General features: G+C 35.8%; 1 protein-coding gene across 3 annotated transcripts in view; it reads left to right on the top strand.

The window, feature by feature from the left end:
• LOC123872955 (alpha-actinin, sarcomeric) overlaps positions 1 to 15,483 on the top strand; it is a 52,002-nt gene that overhangs the window by 650 nt on the left and 35,869 nt on the right. The window lies entirely within an intron of this gene.

Genomic DNA, 15,483 nt, shown 5'->3' with positions numbered 1-15,483 from the left:
ATTCAAAATTTATTTAAGATTAAGCAAAATAAACTGCGAGGTACTTAATAGAACCCGCGCGAAAATCTGAAAATTTAAAGAAATCCCTAGTTTCCCGCCGCGAGTTGAAAGTGGATCGCGGCCGTGGACACTATTAAAAGATTCTTGAATCTTTTGGTGCGAGTGAGACGGGTGCACGCCGCTTCCCACGAGCGGGAACGGGCCGGAGCGAGAGGAATCGAATTTCCGTTAGTCATGTCCTAAAATGGGTCCGACGCAGGCGCCGCTGAAAGCGCGGGCGTCCGACTTTACGTCATGAAACCCATGTTTCAGGGAAACGGTGTGGCCTGATGTGTCTACGTGAAAATGCATCATTTGGATGCTATTTACGTGGAGGTCCGTAGGTCTGTGACGAATGCGCTGACGCACCCTGTGAGCTCAGCTGGGAGAATGTCATTAACGAGTTGCGAAAGCAAACTGATTGTAGGGTATTTTTGACAACAATCCTGTGCAGCATTAGATATGAATGGAATACTATTTAATTGTAAAGATTTCTTATCAGGGCATGTTGATTACAACCATTTGCATTACTGATCAGAATGTATACAGATTTGTTTAAAATATTGCTACACAAAAATATTTAACTACCTACCACACCAATTTTTCCCATTGCCCTATTTTTCCTCAATAAAATATAAAAGTAAGTTTCACAGGACAAATTGATAGGTACCTTGTTTATTGCAAAGCATCTTATCAATCTATTCAAATGTATGAAATTTTCCCAGAAGCAAATCGATCAATTCATACAATCAAGATTATTTCTCAGAACCTTGCTTATTAATGTCTAAATTGCTCGCTGCTTGTGAAGCAAATTCCACTATAAAAACCTTGTTATTAACGAAGTACAGCATTGAATGCCCATCATTATAGTTTTTGTCAGCAATGTCGTTAGATGTTCACGCCGGAGCAGCACAGGATAACGACCGGTGCGCACAGAGTCACGCAGGATACAAACACAATATAAACAAAGAGCCTGCGACACCCGGGCCCGGTGCATTGGCCGTACGTGCCAGGCAGGTCAATGTCGCGGTCGATTCCGACCAACTTGAGAATGAGATGCGTCTACGGAGAAGTCACCCGACCAGTCATACGCTCCGCACTCTGGAAGCGGTCTTCCGCAAGGAGGTCACTAGTACAATGTTTTCCTTATTGGACACCAGAAAAGGAAAACGTGACCGCTGATAAATTCTTCAATAAAATTATGATTCATTAATTTTGTGGAATGCGCGGGTCACGTTCTCCAAAAGTAGGCTCACGATAATTACTGAATTATTCGACGAAAGTTGTAAACTTTAAATGGAACCAGCCCCGTGAATAGTGTGTGCCTCGATGAAGTAAAAATAAAGCACCTATGTCACAGATTTTGTAAAGTAAATTGTCACTTGCGTATTTTATGACGAGATACTTGACTACTACAATATTGTAATATTATTCAAACGTTATTCTGAAACATTTCAACAGAAAGACGAGATTCACAGTCAAACTCGTAAAGAAAATCACGAAACCCACGTTAAAATTCATGTTTTAATGTTTATATTCTTTTAAGAGCTGCATACAAAGTCATAAATGAAAAGTAATATCTGGTTGCGCTAGAAATCGGGCGTGAAAGTGGTGAGGACGACTCCGGAACTACTAATAAATTTACTAATTTACATAAAATCTATTACAACTCTCTCTATAAATGCTACTAAGCCAAAATATTGCTTCAATCACATTCTTATAAATTGATTAATAAAATATAATTGTTTGGTGTAAGATAAACTTGGGAAATAATAAAATATAATAACTAACCGCGATAAATACGTATTTATAGTTAAAGATCCTGTTGCTCTTCACTTGACTGTTGCCACTTCGACATAAGTGTAAATAACATCGCAATATCTAACGGACAACGGTATACAGATGGACAAGAAGTTGTAAAGCTTCCTCAAGTAGATTGTATTTATTTTATGTCACGTTACAAGTTTGGTCAGGTCACTTCGACATAATGTTCGTGCCTTATTAGAGCCTTCTACCTTAAAAGATATCCCGCTAACATCGCTATCTCGAAGAATGAGGTAACTCCCTTTTAGTTGGAATAAAAATCGAGAAATCAAAATACTTTTGTTGCTACAAAATAAATTATCACCTTGGCATACCATTCGCATAACTCTCCTGGATTCGAGGTCGTTGACTGACGGTAAGCATAACATACCAAAGAACAGATTTTTATCGTCCTGTACAAAATTTATTACATCAACAATAGTTTACAAGTGCATTTTTATTTCAAGTGCATTATTATGCCAAGATTTTTGTATTCATTAAAAATAATTGCAAGGCACGGTTATATCCTCTATTTTTGCTAGGGGAAACAAAATTAGAACATAGTTCTGCTCTTTCTCCTTCGACTGTTATTTGACTAATTGTTGACGCAGCGTTATGTCGGTTACGTAACACTAGATTGACAGCTATTTTTTCCTTGTCGTCGTTAGGTCGTTCTTGGCTTGTATCCAAATAATCCAAAACTCTATCTGCAATTTTCAATCCTTCATCATAAACTACATTGTAAAGGCGCGCTATAAATTAAATGATATAATGTTGGAATTTATTAACTCACACTTTCAATTTCAAACAACATTCTAAGTTGCTATTCAGTTACTGTAGTTGACTAGGTTACCAAAGGTTACCAATAGATTTTAATTATTTTCGTGTATTAAATAAATATATTTCGTTTGCTGGGCTGGCCTTGTCAAATCTATTTGCATTTGGCATTGTAGATAAGTATGTTTGTGTAGAAGTAATTTAGTCCTCTAGAATTCTTGTTTTTTACCATTTTTTTACATATTGTTTAAAACGTTACGTTATATGTCAAAAACGCAATTTTTTTCTTTTCATTCCATCAGCCTGTATGTATCCACTGCTGGACATAGGCCTTTCCAAGAGCGCGCCACCAAACATGGTCCTCCGCTTTTTCATTTTCTTATTGTTGCAACGTTATTATTAATTAACTACTGTTAATTAATAATAACACTAATATTTCGATACCCTCCATTTTAACTTTTAAAACTTTGAAAGAGACTCGAGCGTTCAAAATGTAGAATCGGAAGTGATCAGTTACCCATTTAGGTAACTGATCGCGTTCATTGGAACCAATGAAACCACATCCAGGGTGTCAAATGTTTATCAAGCTTTCCTGTTCACAAGAACCAGTATTAATAGAACAGGGCTCCGCTGGTCTGCCGCATAGTTTGTCAGCTACAATGTAACGATCGCATTCACCTCTGGTTAGCTACTCACTCACGACTGGCTAAAATGCATTGTTGCAAGAAGAATGCCATAATAGGGATGATGACTACTAGTCAAATCAGTGACTTTTTATCAAACGTTCTCTTAATTAAATTATTATTTTTAGTAAATTAGCTCTAGTATCGACTATAACTCACAAAGTAGTCGATACTAGAGCTAATTTCTTAAACTGGATTAAGATTTTTATATAAACCTGTGAGGATGATACTGCCATTGGCGCGATTAAAGTGCCATAAGCCTACTTTGTCGTATTAGTTTACAAATTGCGAAAACCAAATTAAATTTTAATTTCGTGGGCAGACCCGTCGAATCCACCTTAACAGTAAGATACGATTTGAAAACCATACAGAATAGGACCCTAGCTCTGAATATATTTTAAAGCGAATAGGTTAACCCTGAAAAAAAAAACATGACCTTATCTTCCATGCTTGCTTGCACTGTGCTATCTACTAAATTATCGCACGCTTACAAATTAGAGCGGAAGTTGATCCCGTTGTCGAACATACTTTTATCAATGCAAAAAAATGCTTCTCAGTCACTCAGTGTCTCAAATAGGCTTTCTATGACAGGGAATCTCCTCTACGACGTCACCCATTTCAGGTTTCGCATTGAGAACCAGCATAGTATAAAGTGAGTGGGAGACAGTGTAGTAATTTTATTAGACTGATGTGATTTTTCTTCGTCTACTACTTATTTTAAAAGTTTAACTACTATTTGTCTGTGTATATTTTGTTTGTGCGGTTATTTCGCGTAGTAAGAAAGCATAATATTATCTACCTGTATCGGTCCCCTAGAAAATCAAATATTGTTTTCTTCTCATACGAATGAAACAGAGGAAAATTTGATTTGAAAATTATATTTAGTAAATTAGGCACTAATGTTGAACAGAGGTTCTATAGGTGTGCTGTTACACTAATTCGCCTGATGAAGTAGAGGAGGGGTGCAGGAAATTGACAGTTGACGTAAAAATCTAGTAAATTTGAACGTTGCCCTGCGACCTGCAACACCTGCACATCTCGTACTTTGCGTAAATCTATTATTTAGCTTGGACGAGAAACTTTTGAGAAATTGTGATGATATCCCATTCAATTTTGACAGATTTATGCACAGTTCGCTTGAAAAATTATACCTGCTACTAGAGTCTCCGAAGTACAGTAGGTAAGTAAAAAGTAAACTTGTATTGTAAACACGCTGCACTTTTCTAAACGTGTCACCTATGTTGTATTGATCGGTGGCCTCATATTCTATGCAACGTAAGTGTAACCTATACAGTCACCGAACAGGCACACTACGTGGTTGACCTTGAACATTGAACTCTGCGGTGATAGTGGAATTGAATTTACATTAACTTAAGGCAGGAGAAACGTAACTTTCTAACTACCCGTTATTAATACTATACGTACATAAACAAATAGGAACGTTACAGTAACTATAGAAATCGATGGCTTAATGTCATCTTCTTTAGTGTCTTCTTTCTTTATACCATCAAAAAGTGTACCTACAAGTGTACAATTTGAATAAAAGATTTGGCTTTGACTACCTACCTACTACAGAAGGTAAAGTACGAAAATAAAATACTGAATAATAAGCAAGTATAGTCTAGAAGGAATTGAAAATCCTTAGATAGATCAATTTTGTTCAAAATAACTAAACGACATGTTTATAAAAATCCTTCCATTAAGATCATAAAAACATATCGTCTTCGTTTCAATAATTCTCTCTTATTTAATGCGATCACATTGTCCCCGAAGACACGTATCAATAAATATAATAGCATTGCGCTTCTAAGTATAAAGCCCACGAGCGAGTCACTACCTCACTACACCGGACACATTCAAGTAGGTACTACCAAGCCCACGTCACTAATATCACTTTAAAGTTTAAAAGATAGAGTTGCCAACCGTACTGCTTTCCCAGGATATTATCAGAGAACCAGCTGGCAGGTCTAGTTTGTCTTTGGCGTCGCGCAAGGGAGGTAGGTACCGCCCGCTGCTTTCTTAGGTGATCCCGGAGTCTTCCAACAATTACAACTACATACAATATTAAGACCTTCCAAAGAAAAGTGAAAAGGCACTTTGTAGGCAAGTGCTATAGAAATTAAAAAAATTGACGTTCTATCGAAATTCAAATCATCAGTTGACGTATTTTATGTAAATTACCGACCTACATTTCCTACATTTACAGAATTTCAAATCATATAAATATTTACCTAACAATATTATTATTAAAAACCCTAAAAAACTACGTGTCCCGTTAATTTCATAATCCATGGGAACCTTAACACAAAGAAGACCGGTTTTCTATGGACAATCCTAAGTATGTGGATACGTTAAATTATAGACCCATCATGTAACTTAATTTTATACTCCACTATTACGATCTAGTGTTTAAAAGTGTTTGGTTTAAATTTTTATTATGGGTTGGTTTAATTTTGGACTTAAATTAAGTTACGTAGATACATAATATTAAGTAATCAAATAATAAATCACCGCTGATAAATAATTAAACACAGGTAATAAAGGTGTAAATTAGACTTTATACTTTGACATAAGAAGACCCAAAGCCTCCATGATCCAAACTTCATAGTCGCTGATCGTTCCTCCCTGTGTTGAAAAACAGAGAAACTTTCAGCTTTTATAAAATGACGAAGGTCTGGCACGCGCTGGCTTTCTCTTTATAACTCATAAGTTCTCATCTCATTATTCTTTACCCTGTGCTATATTTCAAAACATAGAGAGTGCTCCGCCGCCTACTCGCTCCGCCCAGATGCATTGCATATCAATTAGATACTCTTATCCCTTATCGCTCACAATAATTCTGTAGGTCCTTTGTGGTTCTAGCCTTTATGGCCCATTATCATTCAACCAAAGACATGTTATTCACCGAACTAATTTTGAACAAATAATTTTAAAGTAACATAGAAATTTTTTTTGGGAGCATTTAAACTTTTCTAGATATCTTTTACGAAGATCAATTATTATTAATTCCTGATTATTTCCGAAGGTTTTCTTCAATAGTGATAAAATAAATCCACTGATCTATGATAAAATAATAGATCAAAGTAAAAACCTTAGTGAATCGTCAAAGATTGGCAATGAACTTGCCGCTAGTTCAAATTTTATTGTTCTAACCATCGAAATTAATGAAATCCAGGAAAAGGCTGCTACATAATATGACGTTTAGCGTCACCAACATAACAATAGTATAGAAAGTAAATTACATAATCACATAAAAAGCAAAAGATACCAAAAACTGCCTAAATAGTTTCTAATCGTAATATCTAATACAAATGACTTGTATAATTGAACGTAAACTAAAATAATAGGAATAGAAGCATGATTGCGGAACTTCTATTAAATTGAATGAATGGAGACTTTGAAACTTCCTTCGTAAATTATACCGAGGAACACTTTGATCAATGTTAATCAAACAGGGAAGTCAAATGAATAGTGGGTCTACGATATTAGGTATTTGATTGTATGACAAGAATATAAGAAAATGTAGATATAGAAAGATTTTTTATTCAAATAAACTTTTACAAGTACTTTTGAACTGTCAAGAAAGTCGGCAGTTGCTCTTTTCAAAGATTTCAAATCATAAAATATAAAAATAATTGCAATCCCGTGCATTGCTGGTGAGAGATCTTTTATGATAATCTTCGATTGTGTAATATGCTTTTTTCAGGAGCATACTTTTAATAGATTTCTTAAACATGTGTACAGGCATGTCTAAAATTGATTGCGTTTAGTTATAAAAGACTACAATCATTCATATAGATAATTTTATGTGAATGAATATAATCACTAATCATTGAACACAATTTCGGATTTGATTTGAGTCGGAGCGCAGGATTCCCAAGCTATTGTACGTTTTCTAGTTTACCTATCTTAAAAGCTCACCAATTTTTTTTTTGTATGACAACAAGCAGAGGCATAGGTTTTGATCAATGTACAGAGTATATATAAATCTATAAATCCATACAAACAGGCGAATCGAATCAGCATTGCAGGTCATCCGTTGCCAAAGTTTATTTCGATCTCTGTCCTCCCACCTACGCAAATTGCTTACACTCACTTGCTAGTATAATTAGAAAATAGTTTATACTATATTTATACCTAATGCTGTAACGTCTAATACATAATCGCTTTTAATTCATCACAATTAGATATAACATTAACGACTGCATCAATTATTATTCAGTAGGCATCTATTAACTTTAGCCGATGATTTTATTACGATCTTTCTTAATACCAATGTGTTTATTGAAAACTACATTGAACAGCCTATTCTTGCTATCCTTATCACACTCACGTGTATCTCCAACGATAATCTACTCAGATAAACCCAGCAGCCGTTTAATGCGAGGGGAACTTACAAATTATTGTTTGAGGTTGGACCCCACATTTGGGCCCGGTGCGGACCACCGAGATAAGAGAGATAAAGGAGGGACAGCCAGCTGGCTAAAACACAAACCCAGCTGATTCATAAAATCACAATCAGAAACGAAACTTGACTGAAATACTCGAAAATATCGAAAATTTTCTACATGTAACAACAATTTATTGAATGTTGTATCATGCAACATGTATTGTAACGCATGATACAACCTTCAATAAATATTAACAATGTAAGACATTTTTTACAAAAAAATACAACTACACTGGACAGCAAATAAACCGGGCCACCCGCTACCTTGGAAGTCTGATTCGATTTTCTCAAAAAGTATAAAACTTACAACTATCAAAATTGTACCTGCAGAAAGTGCATTTCATGATGATTAAAATGAATGGAAATTCATTGCGATTAATCAATTAATTAAGTGTTTATTAAGGATTTTACAAGGAAGAGTCGTTTTCCAGCCATGTTAATCGTAAGTAATCATGAAATGAAAACAAAAATTAAAGCCAGAAACAAAGATAAAATTAAAAAAAAGTTTTTGGTCAGTATTCAGTATTCCCTCCCCTTCCTCGGATAACTGCCAGCATCCTCGTATTCATCTACCTCACGAGCCTGACGATGAAATCTTGAGGAATTGCCTTCCAATACTCTTCAATTGCAATTTCTAGCTATGGAAGCCTTGTCGGAGCAGTTATCCGGGCTCGAATCCAACTTTTCAGCTCATCCCATAAGTGTTCTATCGGATTTAAGTCGGGGCGTCGAGCTGACCAGTCCATTGTATGAATGCCGACGCCCGATATCCAACTTCTGTTCTGCGAAATCGCCGCCTCAACGCAGTTCAAGTCCAATAAAGTCTGTGTGACGAACGCCAAGTGGTCATAAGCCCAGACGCCATCAGAAGGATACTTGTTGAATGGAACCTGACTCCAAAGAGAGCTGCAACAGGCCCAGCATTGACGGTAGCCCACCATGAAGCACGACTTGAATTTACTCGAGAGCATAGGGACTGGACGTCAGGACAGTGGGGTCATGTACTCTTCACTGATGAGACCAGGGTGAGTCTACATTGAAATGATCGACGTCTGAGACAATATCGTTGCCCTGGAGAACGTTATTCTCAGTGTTGCATCGAGGAAACTGTTGCTAATGAAGAAGGATCTGTAATGATCTGGGGCGGCATCTCGTTAACCGCATGTACAGCGTTAGTTTTCATCGAACCAGGGGGTCGTACACGTGGATTGATCTCATTGGTACATTACTGAAATCCTCGCACACCATGTGGTATCTTACGCAGGATATATCGCGCAGAATATGCCAGTTTATGCATCATAATGCATGACGTCACGTTATTCATGTGGTGACCCAGTATGAATGCGATGTGGGAATTCGTACAATGGACTGGCCAGCTCGAAGCTCGGACTTGAATCCAATAGAACCCTTATGGGATGAGCTGAAACGTCGGGTTCGAGCCCGAATATCGGCTCCAACAAGGCTTCCAGAGCTGCGAATCGCAATTGAAGAGGAGCGAAATGCAATTCCTTAAGATTTCATGGTCAGGCTCGTGAGGTGGATGAATACGAGGATGCTGGCAGTTATCCGAGCAAGGGGAGGGAATGCTGAATACTGACCAAAAACTTTTTTTTAAATTTTATCTTTGTTTCTGGCTTTAATTTTTGTTTTCATTTCATGATTACTTACGATTAACATGGCTGGAAAACGACTCTTCCTTGTAAAATCCTTAATAAACACTTAATTAATTGATTAATCGCAATGAATTTCCATTCATTTTATTCATTATGAAATGCACTTTCTGCAGGTATAATTTTGATAGTTGTAAGTTTTATACTTTTTGAGAAAATCGAATCAGACTTCCAAGGTAGTGGGTGGCCCGGTTTATTTGCTGTCCAGGTATATTCAGTCAAAAAAAAGGTAGAATCTAGTACACCCATCAGAAATCAATTTCATCAAATAAACTCATTGGTGTCAATGTAAAAGTTAAAAGCATAACCGTTACCAATGAGCTTAAAATAATACCTGAAGACATTAATGTTAATTGGCTCCGAATTAGGTAGCTGTCATGTTCACTTCAACTGATCTGTCGCATTCCTTCGCGCCTCAGTATCACAGTCAGTATAGCGCCCCGTACACAGTCAACCTGATCTATGATCAAAATGAATGATCGCGATCCAGGCTGATCGATAATCTGCTTTTCATGATTGTGTAGATCAATCATGGATTGCGCGTTGATTTTGATGCGATTTTGACCGTGATCGATAATAATTTATAACTTCGGAAAACAAAATTTGAATATAGTGTGCAACCCTTCATACGTAAAGAGCTCGCACTGCATTCGATCCTAAGTAAGAGAAGTAATCCAACAAGGTAACAAAAATAAATTTTGCTATCTTGTTGAACAAATAACTATCGGAGCTCAATTTTCATAAAGCAACGGCCCAATAACTGCATAAAAAAACACTCAAGTAGGTTTACGAGTATTGTTATGGTTCTTCATGACAATAATGCCTAGATCATTTTTATACTACTTTGTAAGAATTGTAATTCAATTTATATTTTAAAATGAGTATAAACCTACACAGCTATAAGTTGTTGTATTTTTTGTTACAGAAGTCTTTGTCCCTAAAAACTGACGGGACCTAATTTCAAACCAGTTTTCCCGTCTTGTTTTGGCTTCATTTCATTCATCATGCTGCCTTTTTTGTGTCGTCATAAATAGAACCAGCTGTATTTTAAAAATAAGTTCTATAGCTTCGGGCAAACGTTGGTGTAGGTACCTACCTATTTTAATTTATGAAACCAGATAAAGTTTGGATGGCTACGCCTACACACTATTATAATGTTCTTCTTGAGGTCTCATTTCTTGTACAAAGTTTGGCTATCTTAATTTTTAGCGCAGCCGCTTGAAATTAATATTTTTGCTTATGTAGAACATTTCTCTGGTTTAAGGCTAGCAAATATTGCTTCTCTTGCAAAATCTTCTGTATGTTTTGCCATGTCAAATATATTTATTTGTTTCATCTTATATTATGAACAAGTTGACTACTTAGCAGTCCCTATTTCTGAATACTTAAAAACTAGAGCCACGTAATCTCTCTCTTGGAAAATTCACTCATTGAAATAATGATATGCAAATCATTCTTACTTAATTTTTCGAACCACATAATATATTAGCAGATCTATCAACTCTTGTTGTTAAGTTTGTTTCTTCATTTATTACCAAATACTTATTCGAATTCATCACGGATTATCCTCTGGCGGTCATTGCGTCATACACGATATGGTCGGAGAGATTAGTGTGTCTACACTCCACAGTAGCTGTTCTTATCACGACTACCATAACAGTACGGTTAAATACATCCGACTGTACTGTATAGCCTCTTATTTACATATGAGATTACTTTTTAAGGGCTTCACGACAACTAAGGTCGAATGCAGTGAGCTCATTGTATGATTTAGGGCTGCTAACTATTTACTTTCATAATAATATTAAGCTCATCTCGCCTTTTTTAAATTAAATATATTTCGGTTGAAATTACTCTACTTACTACTAAAACTTTTGAGACTTTCAATTGTTTCAAGTTCAGTTTAACCGTTAGCGGCATTTATGTAGCTTATAACTTCAAACTAACTCTAAATACCTTCAACATCGAAATGTCATTAGTTTAAATTCTCGGATTGTTGCTCGCTCTCTTGGGGTCAGACTAAGTAAATGGTAACCCTATCTTATGCCGAATGCGTCGCAAATAATATTATGACTGTTCACAGGATGCCTGTATGTTTGGGCCTTCCTTTGCAACAGTGCTGCAGGGTGAAGCCTATCGTTTATGAATCATAAATCTTTTATTTTATAGCATTTTATCAGACCCTACATAGTACCTACGGTCAATCACGGTAATTGTTAACATGATTATTGTTTCAAAAATACACTGAATTCGGAAAGTACCTATGAGCGGTCTTTAAAAATGTGTCGCAATTTGTGAGACTATGCAACATACTATGGTAGAATAAAAATAATGACTCGAGTGATCACTTAAGTAGTATTTTTTTAAATTTTACTATACCAGTTGAAGTTTTGAAGTAGTATTTATTAATTACCTCAGTAGAATTTTTTAAATTAAAGTGTTTACTCCAACATTATATGATCAGCTGGCAGTATACATGACTCCTTTCAATTTATCGCCTTAGGCCAAAGTCGCTTATCGTACCTACTAGTTCTCGCTGTCGCAACTAGGACGCACTGTGCCTAATCTATATCGAGAATAATGCTTGCATATCGGGGTGTGGTCGAAGGCGTAGCAAGATTTGCTTATATTTTAGTGAAAACAAATGATTTAAATTCGGTTGCATAGCTGCAACTATTTACATGAAATTAGTTACATATTATTTAATCTGTTTTAGGTAAGTAATATTTATATGTGCAATTTAGGTTACTACTGGGTTACCTCTAGTTCGGATGCTATCTTGTTTATCTTTGAAGACAGGTGGGTCCAGTAACCAGTTTGATTCATAAACACATTGCTTGACTGCAGTATTGCTGTGGTACCTTTGCCTATAACGTCAATCCTGATTTACCTATAATAATTTATTAATCATGAAAGTTTTCTAAGAAATAATCGTGATGTTGTGACTTTAAAACCTTGGGTTTGACCGTGTTTGGACTACAGTGAATTATGGTTAAACTTACTCATCCAAAATTCAAATGGTCCTGAAATAAAACAATGACTCTGGTGACTATAAAAAAAAATCATCATCAAGAACGGTTCATTGGTTTTGAGATAATGGCGAATATACACAGGTCTGCGTACGGGTCGAATGCAGAACCACCTTTTATGAAGTTTGTAAAAATAGCTAGATACCCGTAATCAATGGTTCTCCTCATTGAGTGAATAGTCAGGTACTCGTACTCGTATGTACCCACTGATACCCACTTACTATTTATTCCTTGTGTTGATATTACAGCATACCAAACTTTAACAATAGATCATTTTGAATGGCTACCGTCCAAACAGAAATAAATAGAGTGGGTGTTTGGGTACTCGGACCGTAAACTTGTTGTTTATTTTGTAACACGCTTAAATTTACACTAATTAGCAATACGTAAAACAATGCAAGCTGAATTTATACTAGATATTAACATAACGAGTTTGTAAAACTACGCTTTTAATCTTTGTTAAGAGGTTGTGGGCGTTATTTTCGTGTACGAGATAAAATTGAGAAAAATACGTTAATGTTTAAGCATTAACTGAAATGTTATGTTATTTGCTTTACAAAAATGGAACTTTTTGTTTATAAGTGAGCAATTTATGAAGTTCATAAAATAAATGAGAGGAATGCTCGGTCGGGACAATAACAATACGCCGAGAATAGATTTCAGGGATTTCACTGCTACGAATTTCACCATAAATTTTGTCACTTTATGTATTTCTTTATGGCTGTTGGTCGTGATAGTTAAAATTGAAGATATTTGGATGACTCCTGCTTTTTCAGTGCATTATGTTGGTACCCTACTCGTTTAACCTTGCCTGTAACCTGAATATTTCAACATGTCTGAGATGAACCGTGTGTTACATTAGGTATTCTGCTAAAATATTATGATACACCATTTATCCTGTAGCTTGATAACGGGAGATAATAGTGTATACTGTATACCTACCTACATTATTCTTGGTATTAGGTATGTATTATATTTATTATTATTATAAAGGAAGTATTTCTATGTTTTCTATTTATACCTATACCTACTCTTATTAAATAACTACGCTTTTGCTTGATTTATGTTTGGTCATGATAAAAATACTATGAAGATGTATCAAGTTGTAGACGAAGAGTAACGAATTATATGGTTGGAAGAAACGTTTCTACTGCAAGTTGTGATAGGTACTTTTTATATGAAGTAGGGATGAAAGTAATTTCCAAAAATCAACCCTTAGGAGTCGCCAACTAAATAAGATACAAAAATACAGCAAAATTATCCGGTTAGCGTAGTGTGAAACTAGTAGGAGTAATCGGATAAAAAAAATCTATGAACGATTTTATTAAATTTCGTATGTGTTGTATCTTTGTACATATCTAAGCCTTTTGAACTTTTTGCAATAAATCCAGCACGAATAATATAGTCAGTCTCCGCAGTCACCTTTGTTCTTTTGCCTAACAGGGCTCCCTTTTGTTCTGTTTCTAATGTCACATTGTGTTTGCGCGCCTTCACCACTTAACCCAAGACTTAACCATATATGGAGGAAGTATTTTTGTTCAAAACACTTTGACGACTCCATTTTGACGAGTAATTGGCAAATACGGACTAAATATGGATCCCTGTAGGCCGGCAGATAATGATAAAACATATTATCATGTTTTTCATAAATTACCTCGGTAATTGGAGCTCTTTATATTTTGGGTCCTTTATAAAAAATGTGTTTTAGGATTCCATACCTCAAAAGGAAAAAAGGAACCATTATAGGATGACTTTGTTGTCTGTCCGTCCATATGTCCGTCTGTCCCTCATGTCTGACAAGAAAACCTATAGGGTACTGCCTGTTGACCTAGAACATGTAATTTGACAGGTTGATAGGTATTATAGCACAAGTAAAGGAAAAAATCCAAAACCCGTGAATTTTTGGCTACATCAAAAAAAAATGTGTTCATGTAAAAATTAATTTACTAAATCACATGAAGATGGCGCAGTATGTCATTAACTTGCAGTGTTTTACATAAAAGTCTTAGGTGCGATGATACTCGTACCTACGGAACCCTTGTCATGTGCGAGTCGGACTCGCACACGACCGGTTTTTATCTAACTAATAAAGTTACGTTTGCCATAGTAGAACTTTGTGACCTTGGCATACCTATTAGTCGGATAACACGATGGCTGACCGAACTTTACGAATATTTTCGTTTCTTTGCATAATATACATAAACATATTATAATTCTGTTTAACTGCGATCTTTTATTCAAAAGGTAATTTACGCTGCTTCGTATAAAAAGCAATGGTCTATCAAATACAGGCTAGAATAACAAGCAGAGCATCATTAAACACAGGAAATCGGCCAGGTCAAAGTAGTGTTAACTATTACGCCTAAACACCCGATTGACCCAATATTCGTTTAATTCAAACCAAATGTTTGCGAACCATGAATCTGTTCTATATAAGTGAACCGAAACGCACTAGATCATTGTTACTTTTCGACCGGAACGTGCTTCTGAGTTCTGCTAATATAACTAAGATACCCACTATAAAATCGTGTCGCAGTAAACAGCATTTTTAACCGACTTCCAAAAAAGGAGGAGGTTCTCAATTCGTCGGGATCTTTTTTTTTTTTATGTATGTTCCCCGATTACTCAAAGACCCCTGGACCGATTTGGAAAATTTTTTTTTGTTTGAAAGGGTATACTGTGCAGGTGGTCCCATATAAATTTGGTGAAGATCTGATGAATATCTTCGGAGATGGAGAACAGAACTCCTCAATGGATAAGAGCAAATTGCTCGCGATCACTGTAATAGCTTAGTAAACAGTAGGGTTTTAACTGGGCATAGCATATTATAGTACAGTGGGGCCACTAAAAATTGTGAAATAAAAAATTTTCAAAAGAAAAATAAAACCGACTTCAAAAACCAAAAACACTAAAAAGTAGAAAATAATTTTTGTTTAGCTACACATGTAATGTACCTAGGTATGAAGTCGGGCGAGCTTCACTCTTGGATTTCTAATTTTGTTTTAATATGCTCGCTCGACTTCATACCTAGG

The sequence above is a fragment of the Maniola jurtina genome, chromosome 16 (assembly GCF_905333055.1).
Source record: "Maniola jurtina chromosome 16, ilManJurt1.1, whole genome shotgun sequence".
Taxonomy (NCBI): domain Eukaryota; kingdom Metazoa; phylum Arthropoda; class Insecta; order Lepidoptera; family Nymphalidae; genus Maniola; species Maniola jurtina.
Note: the sequence above shows the minus strand (reverse complement) of the source record. Positions and strands in the feature narration are given on the sequence as shown.